General features: G+C 40.3%; 1 long non-coding RNA gene across 1 annotated transcript; it reads right to left on the bottom strand.

Moving 5' to 3' along the window:
* Window positions 1-19,258: 19,258 nt before the first annotated feature.
* On the bottom strand, window positions 19,259-20,626 carry LOC140594557 (uncharacterized). Its single transcript, XR_011995474.1, has 2 exons — window positions 20,498-20,626; window positions 19,259-19,353 (listed from the first exon to the last, which is right to left on the bottom strand). It is a non-coding gene; the product is annotated as an uncharacterized lncRNA (long non-coding RNA).
* Between the last annotated feature and the right edge of the window lie 35 nt (window positions 20,627-20,661).

Below are 20,661 nucleotides of genomic sequence, written 5' to 3'. Positions count from 1 at the left end.
ATGTAATAAATGCTCATTTAAGTGGTATGCGAAGATGTGATCTGTCCTACATTGTAACTTTTATTCTATTCTCTTATCGTGGCTGAAACTACCTAAAATCTAGGCACCTCTAAAAGAGCAGTGAGGTCTCAGGCCAACTCGGTCTCCAATTGAGAACTGCGGAATATTTTTTCCCTTCAGATAGGTCATCAGCGCTTGTTTGAGCATAGGTATGCACATCTGCTCCTGCCTTCACGGCTGCCCCAAGTCATGCAAACAGGAAGCATGTTTCTTTTGTGAGAGGAATGGAAGGCAGCATGACATTTCATCTTGGGGCATATAGAGATGTATTCACATAAATGAAATAACATCTCTCAATGAACAAAAGCCCTTCATTGGAAAGCTATTATTTTGGGTCTCAAATGTTCTGGAGTCTTCCAGAATCCTATTTTAAGCAAATATGGTTCTGAATGACGTAATACTGGTGGTATGAGAAAATGGGCACATTGGTTGAAAACAAGTTCTGAGGAAGAGGAGGACAGGCAAGCGATGTGGAATGACCCTGGGGAGGAAAAAGGAAAGCCAGAGGAAAGTGAAAGCCACTCTGGCTTCCTGCAGTTTCCACCTCAGGGTTTTGTTGCATTTCTAATTTTAGGTCAGTTTGCCTTCTCCGCCCAGGGGTTGGCAAACTACAGCTCATTGCTGTTTTTCTGCAGCCCACAAACTAAGAATGGTTTTTTACAATACTGAATAGTTAGGAAAAAAATATTTTGGTATATGAAAGTTACATGAAATCCAAATTTCAGTGTTACTGGCACATGACCATTCATGTACATGTGTCTGTCTACGGCTGTTATCGTGAGTTGAACAGTTGTGACAGAGACCTTATGACTCACAAAGCCTGAAATATTTACTGTGTGGTTTGCAGACACCTACTCTATAAGGTCTCTTCAGGGGTCCCGAGATAAGGCAGTAAAGCCAATAAATAAATGCTCGTGAGATTTCTTATGTCAGCATAGCTGGTACTAGATATCAAGTTCCCTTAGAATCTTATCTCCATCCACCTGGGCAACCATCCATCCACCAGGGCATCCATCTGTCCCTAATTTACAACTGATATTTATTGAAGTATTGTTCTGACATGGTGGCAACACCGTGGATGAGAATGAGATAAGAATGAGCTATGTGGGGGTGCCTGGGTGGCTCAGTTGGTTAAATGTCTGCTTTTGGCTCAGGGTCCCGGGGTCGAGCCCCACATTGAGATCTGTACTCAGTGGGGAGCCTGCTTCTCTCTCTCTTTCCCTAAAATAAATAAATGAAATCTTAAAAAGAAAAAAAGAATGAGATGTGAGTCCTGCTCTCAAGGAGTCTGTCATTAGGAATGACGAAGTATATGTACGACTGCATAGGCTGACAGCTGGATCTGGTACAGAGAGCAGCTTCCCACTCCTGGATCAGTTCCAGACCTGCTACTGCCAGACTTCTTTTACATGAGAGGCTAAAAAAATGTTTTATTATTTTTACTTTGTCTCTATAAAATTATATGTGATTAAACTTTATCCAGTATGAAGAGAAATGATTTGAGGTTGTTTCATGCTCAATTTATTTTTTTTCAAAGATTTTATTCATTTATTCATGAGAAACAGAGAGAGAGAGAAGCAGAGACACAGGCAGAGGGAGAAGCAGGCTCCATGCAGGGAGCCTGACATGGGACTTGACCCGGGTCTCTGGGATCACACCCCGAGTCAAAGGCAGACGCTCAACCGCTGAGCCACCCAGGAACCCCTCATGCTCAACTTATTAAAATCATATGAGAAGGCTCTAATTTCCAGGATGGATTGTAGTTTTAAGGGTGTTTATTATTATTTTATGTGATTATCATTATGCATGGGTAATAATAACTATATTTTCTAACACAAGAGCAACATGGAGCTAGTTTTTCAGATTAAAACCCAAAGTTGAACAGCTAGCAAGGTATTTTATGGGGGGGGGGTGCGGTAATCAATTGAGGTATTCTAGAGAGAGATAGGAGGAGTGGTAACCTGGGAAAGACCAGGAAAATTCTTGGAAAGACAAGATTCCAAGATTTTCTGGTTCTTATTTGGCAAGCCCCCTCCTTTGTTCCACATTAGCTACCTTGCCTCCCTTCTGGTAGGGAGGGTTTTTTCTCTTTTTTCTCTTCTTTTTTTAAAAAAAGAATAGTCTTTGGGGTCAAAGAGAGAGATTAATCATAATTCTCATCATGTGTCTTATGTAAGGACTTCTATTAATAATAACATAAGAAGTGCCCTTGAAATCACCACCCAACATGGAGTGGTCCCTGGGTGGCTCAGTCGGGTTAAGCCACCAATGCTTGATTTCGGCTCAGGTCGTGATCTCGGGATCGTGAGATTGAGCCCTGCATCAGGCTCCAAGCTGGGTGTGGAGCCTGCTTGAGATTATCCCCCACTTTCTGCTCCCCGCCCCATTTTTTTCTCTCTCTCTAGTAAATAAATAATATCTAAAAAAAAAAAAAGAAAGAAAGAAATCACCATCCAACATGGAAACCAGAACCCTGACAACAGGTTCCATCTGTCTATATGATCCTTATTCATCTATCCCCTTGGATGCATTAAAAAAAAAAATTCAATGGCACTTATTGAAGACAGTAAGGCATCAAGGGGGGTCATGATTGTAGTTTTAGGGACCCCTGAAATGAGGTCTTGAAGAAGGGGATTAGACTCAACTCTGAACATAGTGTGGACAAGTGGGACTGTATAGCCAAGGAACAGGATAGGGATTAGTGTAGAGCAAATCACTAAGTGGAAGGAAGCATCAGATGTAAAGGGTGATTCTGGCTAAAGGTACTCAACAGGACTCTTGCTGAAGATAAGCCACAATGATCAGATATCCAGGGTGAGGTTTCTTGCTAAATTGATTTAGCAGGGTTCTGGCTAACACTGGATTTTACAAGGAAGCGTATAGAAGGGTCTAGAAGAAGATTCAGGAGCCTGGCTAAAGTTTAGTCAAGAAAAGAATCTTGTGAAGTTGTGAGGAAAAATTTTTATTGAAACTGTTGCTTGAAGCACCTGGGTGGCTGAGTCAGTTAAGTGTCTGCTTTGGGCTCAGGTCATGATCCCAAGGTCTGGGATCAAGCCCTGCATTGGGTTCCCTGCTTGATGGGGAGTCTGCTCCTCCCTCTCCCTCTGCCTGCAGCTCCCACTCCTTGTGCTCTCTCTCTCTGTATGTCAAATAAATAAATAAAATCTTAAAAAAAAAAAGAAACTGTTGCTCTATTAAAACACCATAAACATTTCGTTAAAGACACACTGCAGACTGTCCCAAGAAGTACCTACAATTTACCTGAACATTCTTGGTTTCCTTTTTCATCCACAGTGAGAAGATCTATGATTCCTCACCACCCTCCACGTTGGAAATTGTGTCTTGGTAACCTCTAACCATCACCTAAACCTGTGATGCTTCCCATTTCACAAAAGAGAAAAAAATCCAAAAAGCAGAGAGCTTCTGGTGTTAAGCCTCAAAGTAGACATTCTAATCTATTTTTATTGCAGTAAAACTTTGATTAGCTGGAACTAACTAACATTGTGAATCTATGAATAGTCAGATCCCTCACTCTGCTCACCTGACTTTGACAGCAGAGCATAGATAAAGACATCATCTCTCATCTGGTAATAGTCTATTCAGTCTTAGCCTCTGTAGTCTTCCTTCTAAACAAACCTGCAGAGGGCTAACCCCATGAATTTTCTAAAAATGTAAACCAGATCAGGTTTCTCTCCAGTTTAAAACACTCCACCAGACCAAAAGTTCAAGCTCATTTGCATGACAGATAAAGCCATTCATAACCATGGCCTTTGCCAATAGACCCTGCCCTGGGGAGGATTACCTTTCTGGAAAATGAGCTCATTGAGGGCACGGAGCAGTCTTGTCATACACCAGTTGTGTTTAATAGGTGTTTTTGGAATAACCAAATGAATGAATGAAGAAATGAAGGAACCAGTAGTAGGTAGGCCTGGATACTACCTATGTTATAGCCTTTGAAGTAGCCTTGATATGGTGGAGACTGTAGTTGATCCTTGATACCTATAAGCAATAGTTGCTTTATAAAATACAATATGGTATTCTTGCTGTGAGTCTGATTTTAAATTGTACTTGTTTTTATTGTCTGATGTCCAATTTATCTTATTTTACACGCAGAGTTCATAAGTGATCATTTATTCAAATTTCTAGAGGGATGTCAAAATTTTTATTTGATTGGCATGCATTTAAAAAATTTTCTTATTTAAATATTTTTTATTATTTTATTTGAGGGAGAGAGTGGGAGAGAGCGGAAACAATGGGGAGAGGGAGAAGCAGGCTCCCCACTGAGCGGGGATCCCAGGGCTCTGGGATCAGGACCTGAGCCAAAGGCAGATGGTTAACCTATTGAGCTTCCAAGCACCCCTAAAATTTCCCATTTAAATATAAGTATTTAGATTTTTTTGTTTCAAATAACTCTTTATATATAATTTTATATTTATATATATATAGTTATATCAAAACTGATAGTACATAGTATAACTGGAAGGAAGAACTAAACTTAAAAGGATATGCTGAAAAGATGGCGTTTGTGAACACAATAAATAAAAGTTCCCTCCCCCTCCCAACACCCCCAACAAAACAAAAACAAAAAAACCAGTTGTAATGTACATGGAAAATTGTGCACAGCAGATTTTTTTTTTTTTTAATAAAAAGTAGATTCAGGAGCACATCCAATTATAAATGATTGTTAGGAAAATCATATAAAACAATGGAATACATAAAAGTGTCAAGAGTAATCCTCAGGGTGTGAAATTCCTTGGTGGCCAGATGCCCATGGCAAACAGAAATTATCCTGGCAGCTTCACTAAGAGGCCGATGTCCACAGAAGATTCTCCAGGGGATGCAAGCAGCATGGGCAGGTGGAGGATTGTGATAAGCAAAGTTTGTGTTTTTTTAATGTTGGGGAAATGGCTTTTCTGCTTTTTAAGGAATACCTAAAGTTACAAGGGTTGAATATTAAGTGAATATATTAATGTGGAAATTCTTTTTTTTATAAATTTATTTTTTATTGGTGTTCAATTTGCCAACATCTAGAATAACACCCAGTGCTCATCCCGTCAAGTGCCCCCCTCAGAGCCTGTCACCCATTCACCCTCACTCCCCTCCCACCTCCCCTTCCACCACCCCTAGTTCGTTTCTCAGAGTTAGGAGTCTCTCATGTTCTGTCTCCTTTTCTGATATTTCCCACTCATTTTTTCTCCTTTCCCCTTTATTCCCTTTCACTATTATTTATATTCCCCAAATGAATGAGACCATACAATGTTTGTCCTTCTCCGATTGACTTACTGCACTCAGCATAATACCTTCCAGTTCCATCCACGTTGAAGCAAATGGTGGGTATTTGTCGTTTCTAATGGCTGAGGAATATTCCATTGTATATAATGTGGAAATTCTTTTTTTTTTTTTTAATTTCTTTTTAATTTATTTATTTATGATAGTCACACAGAGAAAGATGAGAGAGAGGCAGAGACACAGGCAGAGGGAGAAGCAGGCTCCATGCACCGGGAGCCCGATGTGGGATTTGATCCCGGGTCTCCAGGATCCCACCCTGGGCCAAAGGCAGGCGCCAAACCGCTGCGCCACCCTGGGATCCCTAATGTGGAAATTCTTAAAACCTATCTTTTTTTAACCCTGTAAGTTTAATTTATAAATCTGTTTTCCATTTAGAAATCTGATAGTTTTTTTAATGTAAATAAGCAATTCCCTTTTTTAAAGTAATTGATTTTAAATTACATTTGTATAATGCATTTGATTTTCTTATATGTTTTAGTTGCCTGACAATAAACTCAACACTTTCATAAGCAGAAGCTTAAGAAAACTACTTTTGTTATTAGTATGTTAAATAATATGTTAAATGACTTAAAAATCTGTTAAACAACTCTTGAACACCTAATACATTTCTGTATAGAATACCTCTAAAATTTTGTAACATTCAAAGCAGTTTCTACATTCAAGCAAATTCTCCTGTGTCTTCCAACTTTAAATTATAAGACTGACTGCCAGATTCTCTTAAACATTGTAAACAAACACAGCTTTTCCTGAATTAAATGGAAGTGTTAATACTATGTGCTTTTTAATATATATATATATACATATATGTATATATATTTATTTATTTGAAGGGAAGAGAAGTGAGGGAGGGAGAGAGAGAGAGAGAGAGAGGGAGGGAGGGAGAAGCAGGGATGCTGAGCAGAGGGCCAGACATGGGGCTTGATCCTGGGACCCTGGGATCATGACCAGAACTGAATTCAAATGCTTAACCAACTGAGCCAGCCAGGTGCCCCAATACTATGTGCTTAATTAATTCATTTTCTCTGTACTTAATGATAAATCTTCCCAGGATTGAAAAGTCACTCACCTAAGGAGAGTTGTTTTAGCTTCTCGGGGAGGCTGAAGATACTTGGTCCAAAATTCAGGAATAGGAATCATTATATATCTGACGTATATATCAAGTAGTCTGTTATAGTTACAATACCACCCTGTGTATTGGGAATTTGCTTGCCCATGCCTCTTAGAAATAATTTTGGTTACCTAATTTTCATTAGTAACTAACTTCTGTCAACTGATTGTATCAAGACTCTGCTGCAGTGCTAGCAATTTATATTCCTCTCATTTTTTCCCCCAGAGATATAGAGAAAGAGAAATGGGCAGGCAGTGGGGGGAGGGACAAAAGGAGAGAGAGTACCCCAAGCAGGCTCCAAACCCAAAGTGGAGCCCTGTGTGGGGCTGGATCTCACTACCCTGAGATCATGACATGATCCAAAATCAGAAGTTACATGCTTAACCAACTCAGCCACTCAGGCACCCTATCCTCTCCTATTTTTGTCAAGCTCTTGACAGCAGCCTCACAGTGATTCTTTCCTTTTATTTCCCTAGAGGGAGAGAGAGAGAGAGGGAAGGGGGAGGGAGGGGCAGAGGGAAAAAAAGAATCTCAAGCAGGCTCCATACCCAGTGTGGGGCCCAAAGTGGGGCTTGATCTCACAATCCTGCAATCATGACCTGAGCCAAAATCAGGAATAAGATGCTTAACCAACTGAGTCACCCACGCACTTCAACCCCATAGTGATTCTAAAAATAGGTTATACCTAATTGATATAGTTTCTGTTTAAAGTTTACCTATTTTACAGTTTATGCTCATTATAAAAAATTTACAAATATAGTCAAATAAAAAGAAAATCAAAATTTCCTGAAAGTAAAACTCAAAATCTAAGCTAAATTAAACAATTATTAATATCTTTATGTGTTCCCATTCTCTCATTCTGTGGGGACTGTGTGTGTGTGGGGGATGTGTGTGTGTAACAGGACACTTTTGGCTGTTTGAGGCCAGCAGTGACCTCACTGCAATTTCCCATCCTTCTACATTTGCATTCATTGCAATGCTGAGGTTTTTATTTTGGAACTAGAGAACATTTGGGTCGGAGGCAGGATGAACAAAGAGAAGGAAAAACTAACTAAAGGAGACAGGATGGTGTGTATCTCATCCTACTTGCTGAACAGGGAGAGACTCTGATTAGAGTCAGAAATAGAATAGACCATCAAGTCTCCACTGTTTTCCTCATTGCTTTTCACTAATGGGGGGATAGAAACAACTCCAGTTGGGAACTTTCTCCCCAAAATAACCAGCAGACACTTCCACTGGGACTGCTTCTGCTTTGGAGAGGGGTGGCTCAGAGATACCATATTTGAACATACATATAAAGTGATAATATTTTAAATTCATGCAATCCTCCAACTGATGCTTTGAAGGCTGTATTAGTTTCCTATTGCTGTTGTAACAAATTGCCACACACCTAAAACAACATACATATATTCTCTTATAATTTCGAAGGTCAGAAGTCTGTCTTCTGGACTAATCAAGAGGTGAGCAGAGCTGGTTCTTTCTGGAGGTTTTAGGGAAGAATCTGCTTTCTGATTTTTTTCCAAGTTCCAGAGGCTGCCCACATTCTTGGCTCATGGCCCTGCATCACATCACCTTTTCTTCCCCTTCTTCCATCAGCCCATCATTTTCTTACCTCTTTACTCTCTCTGCCTCCCTCTTAATAAGGATCCTTTAATTACATTCAGAGCTCACCTGGGTAATCCAAGCTTATCTCCCTGTTTTGGTCCACTGGGGCTACTATAACAAAATGCCATAGACTGGTGGCTTATAAACAACAAACATTTATTTCTGACTGTTCTGGAGGCTGCTAAGTCCACTATCATGGTGCTGTAAATCTGGTGTCTGGTGTGGGCCAGCTTCTTTGTTGATGACTATCTTCTCCCTGTAACCTCGGATGGCAGAGGGACTAGCCAGCTCTCTGGAGTCTCTTTGATAAGGGCACTAATCCCCATCATAAGGGTTCTGTTCTCATGACCTAATCACCTCCCAAAGGCCCCACATCCTGATACCATCATCTTGGGGGTTAGGATTTCAACATATGAGTTTTGAGGACACACAAGCATTCAGATTTCCCCATCTCAAGATCCATAAGTTAATTACATCTTTGCCATATAAAGTAACGTACTTACAGGTTCCAGGGATTAGGATATTGACATTTAAGGGCCATTATTCAACCTACTATGTGCCTACTATTTGCCAGTTACTACTGTTTGAGTTCCAGAGAGACAGCAGTGATTAAAATGAGAAAGCTCTGAGCCTGGACAGAGTTGGGGTTTAACGAATAGGTGGGGAAGGTGATTAAACCATGCAAATCTTATAAGCCTTAGCCACTTGATTAGATTTTATTCAATGGGCAATGGGAAGCCAGGAAGTAGCATTATTCAGTTTGTGTTTTTTTATTTTTTAAAGATTTTATTTATTTATTCATGACAGAGAGAGAGAGAGAGAGAGAGGCAGAGACACAGGCAGAGGGAGAAGCAGGCTCCATGCAGGGAACCTGATGTGGGACTCGATCCCGGATCTCCAGGATCACACCCTGGGCTGAAGGCGGCGCTAAACCGTTGAGCCGTTGGGGCTGCCCCAGTTTGTGTTTTTTTTTTAAAAGATCATTCTAGGGGCACCTGGGTGGCTCAGTCAGTGAAGCATCCTATTCTTGATTTTATTTATTTATTCACGAGAGACACACACAGAGAAAAGCAGAGACATAGGGAGAGGGAGGAGAAGCAGGCTCCTTGCAGGGGAGCCTGATGTGAGCTCAATCCCAGAACTTTGGGATCACTTCCTAAGCCAAAGGCAGCTGCTTAACTGCTGAGCCACCTACGCGTCCCTGTCATTAGATTTTTCAATGGCAGTCATGGAAGCAATCAGATAATGCAGTAGGATTTCCAAGTGATTAAAGGAAAAAAAAGTTAGAAACCAGAATTTTATATCCAGCAAACTGTTGTTCAGATACAGCTGTTCAGGATGACAAAACGCTTCTCAAGTACAGGCAGTCTTCACTTTGCACAAAAGTGCAGGGCCAGAAGCATGTGCAAGCAGAAGCCACACAGAACCAATTAATAATGAGAAAAGTTATGATTGTTTCATGACCTTAAACATTTTTGCCAAAACTTTAAAAGCTGTCTTACTGTTGGTTGTAAATGTATGGGGAAATGAAAAACATAGTCAAACTAAAATTTATTTAGTGCATTGAAATTTAAAGCCTAGAAACATCGAGAATTAAATATTTTATTTATTTGTAAAGAAAGTATCAATAGCAGTTTGATTAGTGCTTACCTTTTTCTTTTCTTCATATAAATTATGACATAAAGGAGTTAATCTGTCCTCAACTCTTTGTTGTCCACTTTGAGATTTCTCTGTCTTTCCTCGAATAAATTCCTTGATGGTGTTGCCTTTGGAAAAGGTTTTCCTCATCAACAAATAATATGTGATGATCATCATAACCACTTGGGTGTCCTGATTTCCTGACTCTGACCATAAAGAAAACTTAAGTTTTCTTAATATCCTCATAGCATGCCCATGCAGCTTCCTAGCAAGTCAGCCACAAATGAGTATATGCAATGAAATGGAATGTAAGCTTCCAGTAACCTCTCATAACAGAAAATGATGTATTCACTCATTCATGCTTCAAAAACTGAGGTGTAACTACTGAGAGCTGAGCTTCTTAACCACCTTCTCTAGGAAGTTTCCCTGTTCTGGAACAATCTGTATCTTGCTCAATAAAATATTCAAATTAAGTAAATTCTCTGAATTTTCTTTCGGCAGAAGCAATGAGCGGGATAGGGTGGGGGAGACCCTGTGGTTTAGTGTAAAGTTATTCTTGAGGTCCTCGTTTTGTTTGGAGAGCTTTGGTGTTCAGCCCAATGACTGCCATGAGCAATACGTTTCTCAGGACTCACCTCTGACTCTCCTTGAAGCTGTTAGATTAATTAAATGAGGAGGCTGCTAGACCGGTGTGATGTGGCACTCATGCTGTGGTGGCTGAGTTAAGCAAACCAAAATCTAAGCCTGCAAACGCCACAAGCTTGCAGAAATGAAAAAGCTAAGGGCAACTGATCACCAACAGCCAACGAGGCTTTAAGCTACACCTAATCAGTAATTTACTTATTTTGCTTATTCCTTTTTTTAAATAGAAGTCTTTCTGCTAGCTCCTCTTGGTAGAGTACTCCTAACTGCTTGCAGTTTGGCACTGCCTAATTCGAATAGATTTTTGGTCAAATAAATTCTTACAGTTTTTTTTAAAGATTTATTTATTTATTTTAAAGAGAGAGAGAGAGAGAGAGAGAGAGAGCATGCGGGGAGGGCAAGGGAGAGGGAGAGAGAGTGTTAAGCAGGCTCTGGGCTGAGCGGAGCCTGAAGTAGAGCTCAGTCTTATGACCCTGAGATCATGACCTGAGCTGAAACCAAGAGTCAGACACTCAACCCACTGCACCACCCAGGTGACCCACTCTTAAAGTTTCCAATATGCCTCGATTTCTTCTAACAAGCTTAAACCAGGCTCTATTCAGTTTCTTGTTGTAGGGGTAGAGGATGTCTTTTAATAATGGCAACAATATTGTCTCTCTCTCTCTTTTTTTAAAAAGATTTTATTTATTTATTCTAGAAACAGAGAGAGAGGCAGAGACACAGGCAGAGGGAGAAGCAGGCTCCGTGCAGGGAGCTCCCAGTGGGACTCGATCCCCGGTCTCCAGGATCACACCCTGGGCTGAAGGTGGCGCTAAACCGCTGAGCCACCCGGGCTGCCCTATTCTCTCTTTCAATAGCGAAGATTGTGCTTGATCAATTTACATATTAAAATCCTTTCAGATTTATCTGTATGTAAATAGTTGATATATAAAATATTTGATTTAGAAAATGGAGTGAATGGAAGATGCTGTGGAGACAGAAAGTGGTATAAATCCTCACCTGGTAGCACATTGGTTTTTAAAGGTTTCTCATTTCTTATAAAAATGAATGCTCCACTCACATCCCTATAATCTGTTTACTCCATTCAGGAACACATTGTAAGCATACTTCATGTTAAGAAATACAGCTCCAGATCATCATTTTAATGGCTGTAGAGAATTTTATATTTTGGATATCCCATAATGTGTCTAGATTGATTCTAGAATTTAAAAATGACAAATAAGACTGCAGTAAACATTTTTGTATAGTCATATTTAAACAATTATTTGCTGTTGTTTTCTTTAGAATACATTATTAGAATTACATACTCTAATCGTTGGGTAACTGGGTATGACTTATATTTTAAACTTTTAGTACAAATTGACAGATTGATGATCATTTTAAAAAGTAGGACAGTCTTCGTGAGAATGAAAAAAATACAAAACAAGATGTTCAGTACTTCAGATATCTTAGCATTTGCTAGCAGCTTAAAACTACACATCTCTACTGTTATTCTGCTTGCTAAGGCCACATTTCAAATAACCCAATCAAATTAGGCTTGGTGATCACTCAGGGGTAAATGTCCACATACATCATTAATAGCTTAGTAAAAATAAACACAAGCTAAAAAGAGACCATACCATACAGGTCTTAGAGGGAACTAGTCTTCAAGGTTAACGGACATTTGAAATGTCAATGCAGTGTCAAAACGTGCTCCATGGCGTGGACATGCTCAAATAACAGTATCTTTATCACTGTACTTTTGAATTGCCCAATACCCTGGCATACAATTGCTTTTAAAGCCCTATTCAATTACAGGCTGCAAATAAATCCAGCCTCTAGGCTGGTGCATAAATTATAATTTGAGGTTTTGTTCAATAACTATAGCATAGTGACTTAATCTACGGTGAAGGGAAAATATTACCAGCCAGGATTATGGTTAGTAGAAAAAGCAGGGAAGGGATGCTGCCTGAACTCCCTCCCAACTGTTCCAAATAATATGATGTGTCTCCTGCTTTATGACTCTCTTCAATAGGAAATAATATCACCATCCTACAGTAAAGACCAAGCTAGCTTCAAATTCCAAGAGCTACCTGTGAGAGGTGACACATCAACTTAATTAACTTCACAGCAGACTCTGTGTGTGTGTGTGTGTGTGTGTGTGTGTGTGTGTGCGCGCGTGCAAGGTCAGAGTGTCTCTGAGGTTTTGAGAGTGACAGAGGAGGAGTTGGCAGAGTGCCAGAAGTATCAGGGGCTGATGCAGCTGATGTTGGTTGGGAAGACTTTACATGAGCTGAGGTGCTTGAGGCAGTCTCCGGTTTCTTTTCTTTTTTAAAGATTTTATTTATTCATGAGAGACACAGAGAGATTCACTGACATATGCAGAGGGAGAAGCAGGCTCCCTGCAGGAGCCCGGTGTGGGACTCCATCCCAGGACCCTGGGATCATGCCCTGAGCTGAAGGTAGCCGCTCAACCCCTGAGCCACCCAGGAGTCCCATTGGACTCTCTGGGCACTCTCTGTTGACTTCTCAACTGTAGAAAATTATAACTGAGCTAGTCATCAGTGTAGTCAGCCTTATTCCTCTGAGGTGGGGAAGCGGTGCCCAAAGGCAAGATTTGAAACATATAGTTCTGCTGCAAGATCTCCTTTTTTTTTTTTTTTTTTTTTTTAAGTAGGCTCCAACAGGGGGCTTGAACTCACAACTTGAACAAGAGTCTCATGCTTAACTCAATGAGCCACTCAGGCATCCCAAGACCTCCTTTTAACTAGATTGGCTGCTATGCTTTTAGGCATCAGAAAGTCATAAATGGATGTATTGGAATGAATGTGAGTAACATCTTAATGCATACAGTTCATTGCAGTCAATGAAGCTTTAAATTGATACACTATGTCAGTTATATTATGAATTCTTTACTGACTGATCTCAGAATTGTTTAAATGCTAGATGTATATAGTCATCATGAGCCACACAAGACAGCACATATGCAATCAATAAATAATATTTTTCAGACTTAAGTAATGTACAGGCTCCTCTCTAAAGGAAAACAAATTTACCATGGACCACCTAGTGCTTACATAAATTATTGTTATTATTATGTTAGCTAAAACATATATAAACATAATCGTGGAATAAATGCCTGTACTTATATAGCTATACAAATCAAAACATATATGAATTTAATATAAAGAAAATCCAATAAGCTTCACATGAACAATATTTGACATGATGCTTGTTGTTTTGCTGAAATTAAGGCCATACTTGCACTGTGAACATGGTGTGTATAGATTCTTTGGAGTTCAGTGGTCTAGCTCACCACTCTTGACTGCCCATTGGGGAAGATGACTGACCTCTATTCAGGTGGTTTCTTTTGAGACTTCTATAAACTCCAAGACTGAGAGAGAGAGAGTGTTCCTGGAAACCTGATGGTCCAAATTTGTGCTCAGAGAGGGTGAACTGGACAAGCATGATTACCCTGGCCTGGGATAGTGTTTATTTTGTGTGTGTGTGAGAAATTTTTTATGAGAAATGAATTTTGTGTGTGCCAGAGAACATTTAAGTTCTACTTCTCTTAGCAAATTTCACTTATACAATATAACTTAATTTTAAAAATGAAAATGAGATTATACTATTCATAATGTCATGGTGTTCATATTATGACCATAAAGTTATACACGTTTCCCATTGTGAAGCTGTTCCATAACTTAAGCCAGCTCTTCTTTTTTTAAAAAAAGATTTTATTTATTTATTCATGAGACACACACACACACACACACACACACAGAGAGAGAGAGAGAGAGAGAGAGAGAGAGGCAGAGAGGCAGAGACATAGGCAGGAAAAGTAGGCTCCCTGCAGGGAGCCTGATGTGGGACTCCGTCCCAGACCCTGGGATCACGCACTGAGCCGAAGACGGACACTCAACCATTGAGCCACCCAGGCGTCCCTAAGCCAGTTCTTCTTGAATATATTCAAGAAGTATATTCACTAAGTACCTTCTGAGCTACCCAGGTGTCCCTATGCCAGCTCTTCTTGAATACATTCAAGAGAATATTCACTAAGTACCTTCTGATTATTTATAAATGTGGCTTCATGCACAGATCAGCTACAAGGAATATGTCATCTTATTGAAATAATTAACAAGTCAGCATTTTGGTTATAACATTGCATATAAGCTTGGATAACAAGTACTTTATTTAGTCCCTTGATCACTCCCAGGAGTTCCTAAAATTGTTGTGTATTTGACCCAGATGGGACATAGGTGACTTCACCTATATAATGCCACTCGGGGAGGAAACTTTATACTCATCAGCAAGCCTTCCCTAGGGGATGCCCCCTTCTTCAATTGTGTTTCAAATTTTAACAGTACCTTTATTGTCAGAGCTGATGGGTTTGCGCAACAAGAGCTGGGACATAATCTGGAAAGTCTTAGTCAAAGGAATAGAGACTTGAATTGGACTTTAGAAGACAGATATGATTTAGATGGTTGACCTAAATGGGCCAGTCAGCTGTTCACTTCTGAAAGACACGATTGCAAGATGCTATTCAGCAACAACCATCAGGAAGCTTTGAAAAAATAAAGGTTTATTTCTTCCAGAGCCTGGAAATTAGTTTATCTGGAGCCACACAGTGAGTTTGGGAGGTAGGATGGTAGCAGGTGGAGGGGTAAATATCTACAAGGGCCTGGGGTTTTGCTACTATTGGGGTTGGGGATAGGGGCTAGAGTTTCTTGGACTCGCTATGGTTGTATCTAAATGTAAGAGTGTGAATTTAAAATGATAGCAGAGGGACATGTGGGTGGCTCAGTGGCTGAGTGTCTACCCTCGGCTCAGGTTCTGATCCCGGAGTCCTGGGATCGAGTCCTGCATCAGGCTCCCCACAGGGAGCCTGCTTCTCCCTCTGCCTATGTCTCTGCCCTCTCTCTGTGTCTCTCATGAATAAGTAAAATCTTAAAAAAAAAAAAAAAAAAAAAAACAAAACCCAAAGCAATAGCAGAGAAAAAAACAAAACAAACCAGTGGCCTAAATGATCAGTTCTCAAATCCACTAAGATCTCTAAAACAGAGGAACTCAGGGGGTGGGGAAGTGGTCTGGCTCTTTATCCAATCTTGTGGCTGGCAATGTGTTTATTCAAGATAGTATTATTTAAGGTAGATGCCTCAGCAATCAAACCTATAATCATGTACTTGCATTACAAAGAGGAAAGCCAACTATGATGGGTTATTCTACAACATATTAGAAAAGTAGCAAGAAAACTATCATTATTTGCTGATTCTACAATTGTTCTCCACCCTCTGCTCCCCACCCCCCTTAGTCAACAAGAAAGTTTTCTAATAGGTCAAATGCAAAGATATATATAGCACTTATAAACAATTGGAAAAATATAATGTAAAAAGTCTTATTACTGAAAGCAACAAAGCCTCAGAGCTATCTAGATACAGCCTTGATAAGTGACATGAAAGATTTATAAGAAGAAAACCATGAAATCTAACTAAAACATAAAGGAAGATTTGAGATAATAGAGAGGTAGGATGTGTTTCTGGTTGGGAAGACTAAATATTAGAGAATTTCATTTCTCCCTAAATTATTATATAAATAATAATTAGTTCTATAAATAGAACAATTTAGTTCTATAAATAGAACTCACTATATTAACATCTCAATGGAATTTTGTTTGTAAAGTTTACAAACCTTACAATATCAATTGTTTTGATTCCCTGCTCCCTCCATAGGCTCTATTCCCAAATACCATCACACTGAGGGAGGGGTGGCACATGAGTTTTGGGAGAACACAATTCAGTCCATAGCACTGGGTTGTTGAAAGTGTTAGAAATGGGCTCTTCCATTCTCCCCTCTGCAGGAGTAAAAACAGCCCATATCTTTGGAGTAAAATACAATAATCTCTTTACAAACCGCCATCTGAGTGATCAAGAGGTTGTCTGTGGGCTAGGAATAGGACCACCTTTCAGCAAGACTCTTGAGTTCATTTGCTGGAGTCAGGTGGGAGACCAGACCTCTGTGCCTCTTAGCAAGACTCCAAAGTGACATTCTTTGAACTCTCATAATTTTTGGGCCACCAGCGCTGGCTATTAGCAGATGCTGTGATGTGTTGCCAACCTTTAATGGAAATCAAAACTATAAAAATCTTAGTAACTTAAACATAGCATAAAAACATAAAACCTCAATTCTATGACTGTACCATAGACACAACATAGCTTTTTAGGAGAGCATTAAATGAAGGGTGGCTTCTTTGACAATTTGTGACTAGATCATCTCTCAGGTTTCCTGGCTCCGTGGACTAAAGCCACAAGCATGATCCACAGAAATCATTCAAAGAGGGCATAACATAGTGGACCCAGTGATCCTGGGAGAAGGAGGCAGGGGTGTGGGAAAGAAGAAAGATGTGTTATGGCGATTGTCTGTAAGTGAGGGGAAGCTGAGAACAAGGGGGCTGGTTTCTGCAGGATTCTCTCAATCAGGCATAGCTGGGTATCACCACTTAGTGTTCCTCAAACATGTCCAAAAGGGGGGCATAATTAACAAAAGTAAGAACTTGCATTTCCAGAGTTTTCCTCTGGAGATTCTGATTCACTAAGTCTAGAGCAGGGGCCATGGAACCTGCATGTTTATATTTAACACATGATGTGGGATCCCTGGGTGGTGCAGCGGTTTAGCGCCTGCCTTTGGCCCAGGGTGCAATCCTGGACACCCGGGATCGAATCCCACGTCAGGCTCCCGGTGCATGGAGCCTGCTTCTCCCTCGGCCTGTGTCTCTGCCTCTCTCTCTCTGTGTGTGTGTGACTATCATAAATAAATAAAAATTTAAAAAATGATGTCAGGCTGGATAAAATACAATTGGATTAAAAGTAAGGATAAATAAAGGAATTATGTTTAGTACACAAAGAGCCCAAGCTAGGGTTTTAGAAATATTTGAATGCATGGAGATAGAACAATAATCTTACCATAGAACATTTTCAGGGAGCATAGCCAAAACGGTAAACAAAAATCCAAAGCATTTTAATTTTTGTCCTTTAGGAGACCATTAAGCCCACCCTAAATAGTTGGCCAGGCTTCTAAGACTTAAACTGAAGACATGACCGAAGGGTTAAATTGAAGACGTGACCGAAGGCAGTTCAGTATTCTGGAACCAAAGCTTGAAGAGAGGAACTGGGGATGAAAGCGTGTCACCTGCTGCCACCTCATGGCAGAATTGTGCAGTTAATAAAGACCGGTTGCAAGTCAGACTAGCAAATGCTGGTCTACTATTTATGAGGGCCAAATTTATTTTTCTAGGCCTATCCTTTTCCCTCTGGATTAAGACGTCGGACAGGAGGTGGCCTGTCAGAAATAGGGAATATGTTCAATGAGAGAGGTCTCTGCCATCCTTCCCTTCATCTATTCCATTCCCCCAATTATTTTGAGTGAGGCTACTTCTTTGAATCAGATGGGCAATGTCAGGGGTAAATGTAAAAAGTCTTATTCTTGAGGTGTCAGGTCACTGACTGGGGCTTTAAGAAAAGATAGATATCACCAGGATTTGGAGAATATATATGGTTATCAACATGATGAGAATTGAAAGATTCTATAAATATGTGCTCTCTTCTTAATTTTTCTGAGTGTGGGTTGAAGTTAGCGGTGAAGTTAGCACTCTGAAGTGTGGATTGAAATGAGGGGTGTCCTCACAATTTCCCTGAGACTCTCTTAGTTCTGCCTATCTTTGTGTTGGCTATCAAGCTGGTTGGCAAGAAGTGTCCAGCGGTTTCAGTCCTCACACAAAAAATTGGGAGGATAAGTAGACTGTTGTAGTATTCCAAGCAATTAACTCTGATCAAATGGTCCATTGTTAAGACTAGGATTTTGCTTGGGGAATGAGGCTTAGTACTTACATTAAGACAATCTTTAGGGATGAAAGTGAAGTTAGCTTCCCCTAAGACATAGGGGACTACATGGATACTCGAATAAAGTCCTGATTGTGTTCTGTTAAGAAAGTGAGGGGAAATGATGGATGCTGGGTAGGCAACCAACAATGTTCATTTAGTATCAGTGATTGATGTGTCACAGTACAACACACAGGTGGTGATAACCAAATGAAACCCAACTAGTGTGAGGCAACTGATATTAGTGTAGATTATAGTAAACAGAAATAGAAGAAGATGCATTTCTCAGTTCTAGACAATGTGACCATGCAAGACTACAAGAATATTGGAACATGTTAGAGCTTCAGCATTTTCAAGGAGTTGATAATCTGTATTTGTGTGTGTGTACACATTTTTATTATAACAAAGCAACCTGTACACTTCTAACGTTTAAAACTGAGCATCATCTTTCCTTTCCAGTGAAACAAAAAGAAAATTAAAAAATAAGCAGGAACAAAATCACAATAGAGAATGCCAATTCCAAATAAGATCCTACAAGTTCTGCTGACTCTCCCATCGAGTGGCAGGGCTCACGTCATCATTAGAAGAGAGTTTTATTTTAAAAGTGTCACGATAACCTGGATTTTTATGTCAAGTATCTTATTTCGAATGTTGTAAACTAAGTTGGTTTTTGTTTTTAACCAGCTAGTACTGCCCAAAATAACCAAAGCTTATGTGGTGACCAAATTCAGCTTGTGAAACCCTATTTCACAAACTTTAGGCTAGAAGAACCATTGCTTCCCATTCACTGGTTCTGTGGATACAAGGCTTGTCAAGAATAGAGCAGTCAAAGGAAGGAAATCAGAGAGTTAGTGTCATTATCTCATGCAATACATTTCAGTAGGTGAGTCTGATGCCAGGAGGGGGGGGTCTGGGGGGGCCCAAGAGGGTCCTGCAGGACTAGCCAAGAGGATCCTTAGCTTCATGAAGGATGAAAACCAAACCTTAGCCAGCAGAGAGTGAGAGAGCGTTCATTAAAGACATAAAGAGAACAGATACAGATGAAGCATCCAGGAGACTCAGAAAGGAAAGGAGCATGAGTTTTGTCTTTATTTGGGGTCTGGGGTTTTGAGGATGGTTCGTCTGGTGTACATGTCCTTTTAGGAATCCAGGTACCAGCTGGAAAAAAAAGACAAGGGCCTGGGTGTTATTTCTTGGAGCCAGGGGGTCTTGGTATTGAGATGTCTAGCTCCGGTGGTCTGAAACATTCATATGATAGCTTCTCCATTCATCCTCACCTGGTCCTTCCTTAGACGTTATCTATACTAGAGACATCATTAACTCCTTGTCCCTTCCAAGGAGGCAAAAGCTATTTGCGTTACGAGGCATGTGTAAAAGTGGGGTGCAGATCCTAGCAAGAATAGAAGCAGGAAAGGGAACAAAAAGCAGATTTTTGTGGAGTTCCTCAGTTTCTCTATCTCCGGTCCCCAAACACAGTTCTCAGGCTTCTGCTTCAACTAACAAAATCTGAATTCCATTGGAGCCAGTTATTCCTTTCCTGAGTAGCAAACTACCTTCGTCCCCAGAATCACAAACACTAGTTTACCCTCTTTCTTCATGCACAGGTGAAGACCCAGCGGCTACAGGGACTTCTTCCTACTACCAAAAATCCAGCGTGGCCTGGGCTTGATCCATTTTTTTCAAAGCTGCCTAAATTCCATTGGTCTTCTTTTTTCTTTTCTTTTTTTTTTTTTTTAATTTTTCTTTTTGAAAGATACGGCTATCATTCTTGCATCTCGGGGCCCCTACCTGATGTCCTTGGGCAGTTTCTCATAGTTCTGAGAGGCATACCGTTTTTTTTTTTTAAATTAATAAGTTAGATTGATTACCTTCCTATCATTCAAACGTTTAGGCATTTGGTTTAATTGAATGGGAAATAGCAGTTTGTTATGGACTAAAAAAAAAAAAAAAAAAAATCAATGCCTCATTAGGTTAAAATAGACTAATGTTGAGATCAGAAACTACTTATTGATCTATGTTTCTTATCTTTTCCCTGGTCAATTTCTTATTCTAAGGAAGCAAAAAAAAAAAAAAAAAAGCAGTTAACTGTCAACCCAGTTTGCACCTTAGAATCTCGGGGGCTGGAAGAGCGATTGAGGAACGAACGCTTTTTTAAAAAAATGCCAGACCCTACCCTCCAGGGACCCAAACTCCCCAAATACTTCTCTAGTATGTTGGCAGGGCTGTGTATATGAAACCTACAAGCCCCAAAACCCATCAAATCTTTAGGACTTTCTCCAGAACCCCTCAATTCTGCACGAACCGGCTCGGAATAACCCCGGCGGGCCGTGCCGGCGGCGAGGTCCTTCCGCCCGGAGATGGACGGGACGGCCAGCCAGTCGGCAGTCAGAGCGAGTCTCCCGCGTACCCGGAAGAGGCAACGGAACCAGGCACTTTATTCCAGTACAAACACTGGGTCGCAGCAAC

Source organism: Vulpes vulpes, chromosome 12 (assembly GCF_048418805.1).
Source record: "Vulpes vulpes isolate BD-2025 chromosome 12, VulVul3, whole genome shotgun sequence".
NCBI lineage: Eukaryota > Metazoa > Chordata > Mammalia > Carnivora > Canidae > Vulpes > Vulpes vulpes.
The sequence above is the reverse complement of the archived record's forward strand: the minus strand, read 5'-3'. Positions and strand labels throughout refer to the sequence as shown.